This window comes from Stylophora pistillata, chromosome 7 (genome assembly GCF_964205215.1).
Source record: "Stylophora pistillata chromosome 7, jaStyPist1.2, whole genome shotgun sequence".
In the NCBI taxonomy this organism is placed as follows: domain Eukaryota; kingdom Metazoa; phylum Cnidaria; class Anthozoa; order Scleractinia; family Pocilloporidae; genus Stylophora; species Stylophora pistillata.
In genome coordinates, this window is record NC_142525.1 from 17,085,492 (window position 1) to 17,092,315 (window position 6,824).

Below are 6,824 nucleotides of genomic sequence, written 5' to 3' on the forward strand. Positions count from 1 at the left end.
TGCGCGACAGAACAAAATTATTTCCACCGGGAGGGTATAAAGAAACAACGACGCGAAAAGGGTGTTTCCGTTGTTTTCGATTTCACTTTAAGAGAACATTTTGTTATTCTCTTGCGGCCTTTTCTTCAAATTTGAACTGTCCATCAACCCGTAAATAACTGTTTTTGGTTTTTTTTTTTTGTGTGTACGTTTTTTTTAAACCAGTGTTCTAGTCTGCGACTCTAGACATGTTTCGCAGTACCATTTTGCTTGAATTAAAAAGGAAAACAAAACTGGGGTCTTAAAAAATTAAAAACTTTTCACAAAACTTAAAACAAACGATTGACAACAATCTTTTGAGTTGATTTTTCAGAGAGACTCTTGCTGCAAAGCGCTGTACTCTTTACAATAATTATGCCGATGTTTATTGGTTGAGCTTCATAGGCAAGTCTTTCAGACCGGTAAATGTTCTTAAACATCACAGATATCGTTTTAAAAAAACGCGATTTAAAGTTTACCCTGACAGGCGTATTTTTTTCCAAAGGTGATCAATAATAATAATAATAATAATAATAATAATAATAATAATAATAATAATAATAATTTAATTTAATTTAATTTAGTCCATTTTCACTGCATTGAGTTTTGCAGTGGGGTCGGACTAGAAAGGAACATAGGAACCATTCGTGTTAGTCCACCCTCCCACCCATCCCACCCCAGGGGAGGACATCCATCACACAGTAATCTCGTGTGTGGAAAATTAACGTCTCCTACCCCAACCCTGCAGGAGACGGGACCTCCATTTATTCGTCCCTATCCGAGAAGACTAGAATATCCAACCATTTCTTGATTTTATAGAAAGGTAGCAAATTCTTGTCAATAATAATGATAATAATAATTATAAAGTATTTCATATATAAAGCGCTAAGCTCGACTAGTTCTCCGTAGCGCTTTACAAAATTATAGGCTAATTAACATAGAAATTAAATTATAAAAAATCGTAAATTAAAAAGCGTCTTTGAACAAGTATGTTTTAAGGTTCTTCTTGAAAATTGCAACAGATTCAGATGTTTTCAGGGAATATGGTAAATCGTTCCAAAGCTAGGGACCGGCAATGGAGAAGGCACGGTCACCATAGTTCTTTCGAAATGTTCTTGGAACCATCAGGAGCATTTGTGATGAGGAACACAGTACACGAGAGCCATAATTCCTTTGATGCAACTGTTCAGCAATATGAGTTGGAGCTAAGCCATGTAGACCTTTATAGACAAGTAGAAGTATTTTGAAGATAATGCGATACTTAACAGGTAGCCAATGAAGTTTCTTTAATGCAGGTGTAATATGTTCCCATTTCTTTGTCAAAGTAATAACTCGCGCAGCAGCGTTCTGTATAGACTGTAGCTTGTTAATCATATAGTTGGGTAGTCCATAGAGAAGGGAGTTGCAATTATCCAATTAAATTATTTGGATGTAACGTAAGCATGAAAGCACAATCAACCTCTTCCTCTTCACTTTGATGTCGGTTTTCGGGATATCAAAGTGCTGATAGATATATATTCTGAAACATCTGAATGGGCGTGGACAAAACGTGGGGTAGGCCATGGCCCACCTTGTGGCCGACCCTGTGGCCCCACCCTATTGCCCACCCCATGGCCTACCCCATAGCCTACCGGTGGTCAGATTTTTAAAAACATAAAAATAAAATCAGTGAGAGTCGAACGAGTACGCTAGCGTACAATGCTATGCCTCTAAAAGGGGTATACTTAAAAGTCACTAAATGACGATTTTCAACGTCCGAGGGAACGAAACGATGCAAATATTACAGCACTCAGCCTTGAAACATCTTAACTATGTCTTCCCCACCCAAACACTCCACTATAACGGTAGGTTGATGGAAGGGGAGAGGAGGGGCTTGTATTACGTGGTCACTGAGGATATCCAAAATGGCGGCTTCACGATCCATACAGGCTGCCAGCTGGCAACATATAGTGGAGTGCTGATGTAAAAATGTGATGAACGGCGTTATATCGGACAACTGTGACATATCTTAGTAGGAAAACGCAAACAGTACGTGCCAGGCCAATTTTTTAAGTGCCGCTTTAGTGTTGTAGAGTATTGAATTTGCAACAAGCAGCCCCCATAAACATTTCCCAAACTTTACTTGCTTTTCCTATTGAAGTGTGGTAGCATAACAATACAAGTGGTGTATAAGCTGTTCTCTGTGCACAGGAATTTATATGGGATACTATGAGTTCGAGTCCCGTACAGGCCTGATTTTTTTCAGGTCTGAATTTCGCTATTGCTTAAATAGCGCTATCTACTGCGAGGATCGTGCATCATACGTATCAAATACCGCAGTTCAAAATATATGATTTTCATATATTTATTCTATCTCATTTATCACTTTCACGGGTTCATTACGAATCAACTTAACGGCCTGCTCTCAGTTGGCTTGTTAGCTCAATTGGTTAGAGCGCTGCACTAGTATCGCAGAGGTCAGTGGTTCGAGTCCCGTACAGGCCTGATTTTTTTCAGGTCTGAATTTCGCTATTGCTTAAATAGCGCTATCTACTGCGAGGATCGTGCATCATACGTATGGGATACTATATTGCATGACATTGTGTCAAAAAGACATAACACAGAGTAATTGACAAATTTGACTATCTGTTTAATATATTTTTTCTTTTTATATCTCAAAATAAACGTCCTAAAGTTAGTTAATTAATTAATTATTGGCAAGACATAGCACAGACTGACAATTGGTTTGAGCCATGAATATTTTCAACTTGACTGTCGATGTCAGAAGGTTACGAAATTTTGATCGGAATGTGGCCGCCAAAACAGCAGAAGAAAGCCCAGGAAAACGTTGAAAGGTTTGCAGCAATGCTGTGCTTTGAAAAATCTGACCACCTGTAGGCCATAGGGTAGGCAACAGGGTAGGCCATAACCTAGGCCATGGCCTACTCCACGTTTTGTCCACACTCCATCTGAATAATTGCAAATCTTGACAGCTTTGAATATGCAATAAGTTCGCAAATGTTATAACTGTCATAGCAGATGGGATGTCTGAGGGCAACTTCTTGAAGGATTGAACAGTTTATCTAAAAAGAAACCTTATTAAGAAAGGACCTGAATGGTAAATAAATTAGCAATACATTTGACCCATTCACCGCAGTGTTAGAGGACAAACTTTGTTTCATTAGAGCTGGGTTAGTGTTTAAAAGGCAGGGGTAGCAGGTGATAGCGTCACTATTTCTCAAACTGATTTTCCGTCCTGCCGTGCTATCCCTTTCCCGGGCTGCCTTTTCCGTCAACAAGGCACTTATAGTGGCCTGAAGAGAAAGTTCCATCACGGTCACAATAGCTTGAACGTCAAAAAATATTCTCTGAGCCAACAGCAAGTAAAACTCCAGTTTCTTATAACACTGCATAGGAACCCGCTTTGGTTAAACCTCTATCTGCTTTTGGCCTTTCAAGTTGCTGATATCCTCACTATGATGAGACAGTATTGAAGGCTCTTTACACTTGTCTGGAACTCGGCGTGTCCATCCAATACTTAGCAATGCTCTATGCGCTCGACATACTGTCCTCTGGGCAATTTTTTGGAGAGAGAAGAAGATTGATGTTCTCGCCAGAATCAACTCAACTTCACTACCTCTGCCGTGAAATGCAAACATCGCGTTGTGGCTGGTAACATCCCGCTGCCAGCTAAGTAATGGAATACATTCCTTTGCTCTATTCCTGTCTCTTTTGTTGTGACCACATTGGCCTCCCACAATCGATTGAAATGAACAAGTATTTTTCATTGTTCTTAAGAGGTTTGAACCAGTTTTCGTGTTTTCAGCTCACTAAGTTTATATTTAATTTATTGACGCAGTTGTCAAAAACTGACTGTTGTAAATTTAAATTACCAGCTATGTCTTTTTAAAAGTATTTAATCGTTACAATGCATAGAGATATGATAATCGAAAAGTCTACGAGATTTATAAACAATGCTGTCTTTTGCTCTTTTAATAAAATAATCCCTTTTTTCAGTCACCCGCATCCTCGGAGACTCAGGGGCTGAGTCGATTTCAAGTTAAGGGCAGAAGAGCCCCTGGGTACATTGTCTTACAGGACTAGTTCCAAACGGTCGCAGTCGTTCTGCCATCTGATTGGTGCCAGAAAATCTTTGTGCTTTTCTGCCCACTCAGAGTGAAGTGTGCTTTGGAGTCCTTTCGACGGTGTTTTAATACGGACATATAACAAGAAGCTCTGTTGCTCGCTATGTTTGTTTGGGCCGTGCGACGAAGTTTTGCCCGAGGTAAAAAGTTTCAGTCTCAGCACACAATTTAAGAGAAATCGATCAGATTGTCCGAGAAAATCTTACCGGTAATTATACTGAATACTTTCGCAGGTATCACAAGAGAACGTGTTAAAAAATTTGCGAGGTTCGTATAAAACATAATGGTTGCATGCATTGATATGTCGCTTTAAACGTTAGATGAGATGTAAGCTTAAATTTCTCTAGATTTTTTGTCTAATTTGTTGTAACTGAAACTTTTCCAATCCCGTGAAGCTATTTTGTCGCGCGGGCCACGCAGGTATGTCGAGTAACTAGCGCTCATACAGCTTTCTGTACACGCCAAAATCAACTCTAATTTTCGCCTAAAATAAAAGAAAAGCTAAGCGTGGAAACTTTTGTTCATTAGATGTGGGTAGATAACCCTACACTAAGCTGACATTTACAACAAGCAAGCCCGCCCTTTCCATCCAATATTTCCTTGTCTTTGGTTTTTGTTTTCCCCAATGAAAGCAGCATCTATTCCCAATGGTCAAAGGTATTTAACTTGGTCTTCAACAATCGACAAGAGGTAAAATGACAATGACCAAGGGACTAGAAGAGAAACCGTGGCCTTTCGAGCTCAAGAATTTGAACACTCTAGGCAGCAGTTGAAAGATTAAACTCTTTCCAAACCCCTTCGGTAACTGTTCGAAAACATCTCTCCTTCCCACGATGTTCTCGATAATTATTTTTGTTCAGATTTCAATTAGCTAACCGTAAGCGCTTGCTGGATGTCATCCACGAACTTAACGTTCTCTGCAACCTTGGCCATATTGTGAAAGACTTTACAGCTGACAAAGCTGAGGTTAGATTTTGTCGCGCAAAGAAAGCTACGTAAGTATAAGCGCCAATTGCTCGACATACCTGCGTGGCCCGTGCGACGAAATAACTTCACGAGATTGGCAAAGTTTCAGTCACAGCAAATTGTCCAAAAAATCTAGAAAGATTTTCGCATCTCGTTTAACGTTTAAAGCGACATATCAACGCCTGCAATCATCGTGTTTTATACGAGCCTCGCAAACTTTTAAACACGTTCTCTTGTGATACCTGCGAAACTCAATTATTCAGTATAATCTCCGGCGAGATTTTTGCGGACAATCTGATCGATTTCTCTTACATTGTGTGCTGAGACTGAAACTTTTCACCCAGGGCAAAGCTTCGTCGCACGGCCCAAACAAACATAGCGAGCAACAGGGCTTCTTGTTATATGTCTGTATTAAAACACACGAAAGGACTCCAAAGCACACTTCACTCTGAGTGGGCAGAAAAACACAAAGATTTTCTGGCACCAATCAGATGCCAGAACGACTGCGACCTTTTGGAACTAGTCTTGTAAGATTTGTTTCGAGCTCTTCTGCTCTTAACTTGACATCGACTCACAGCCCCTGGGTCTCTGAGGATGACCTAACTTGAGAATATGAGCCGAATCGATTTTTTGGCTGTTGCCACCATATTTTGAAAATGTTCGATTTTTGGCCACATTTCCTCTTAAGGAGACCATCTGGGCGTCGCTCGAGCTTTTTGCGATCCCCAAAGGCGACCAAAATTTGACTTCTGTGTTTCTTCGCAGAACCCTAAAGGAGACCTTGCCGGCTTAAAATATTAGCTTTTAGCGATACCAAAATTTAAATTTTACAACTCTAAGCGAGACGACGAGCATTCCCGTCTGTTTCATATGGGATTCCCCTCCCGGGGGCTAGGGCTGGTTTCCGCTAATGTCACTTTTTGTCCGGCATTAATGTCGATTAATGCACTAAAGGGATCGTGTTGGAGAGCAATGAGCACAACATATTCATTTCGAGGCTATATTTGAGGCTACCACGCATATCAGGATATCTGGGATGCAGTTGTTGGTGAAGTTATGGATTATGAAATGAGTAAGACCTTAGATTTTAAAGATGTGTTTACAGTACTCTGCCTAGGATCAAAACAAATTATTTCAAATTCTGTTTCCACGGCACGAGCCGGATAACCCAGGCGACACTCGTGCTATTGCCGTAATCGGGTTCAACGCCAGGAAGGGAAGCAAAAGATCGTGGGTCATGTGCCACTAACACTTTCACGTGTGTTTCACTTGTTTTTAAATCACAGCATAGTTAATCTATAACTATGATCACAGTGGACAAATTTCAGTGGAAGTCATTAATTTTTGGCAAACAGAGAAACAAAGGCACTGGACTGGAAATTCCTGCCACTTACACCTTTCACCACGCGAAGTCGTCAAAAAGAAAGAAGTTAATAATAGAACTAATAAGAAACAATGAGGATAAGGGAGATCTGTAGATGCGCCCGCATTAGTGTCAGACAGTGTCGGCATTGATTCAAAAGTTAACTGTGAAGTTACGGCATTGTTGCAAAATTAGGGATTTTGATTGTTCTCGGTCGGTTTGCATGTGTCTTTTGTCACGTGTTGGCATTTGTTTTGTTATACTAACGTATTTCTCTACGTGCAAGCTTCTGGATTGTGTTTGTTATAACAAGGATTTCGTTCTATCGAGGTATGTTATATCGAGGTTCTGTC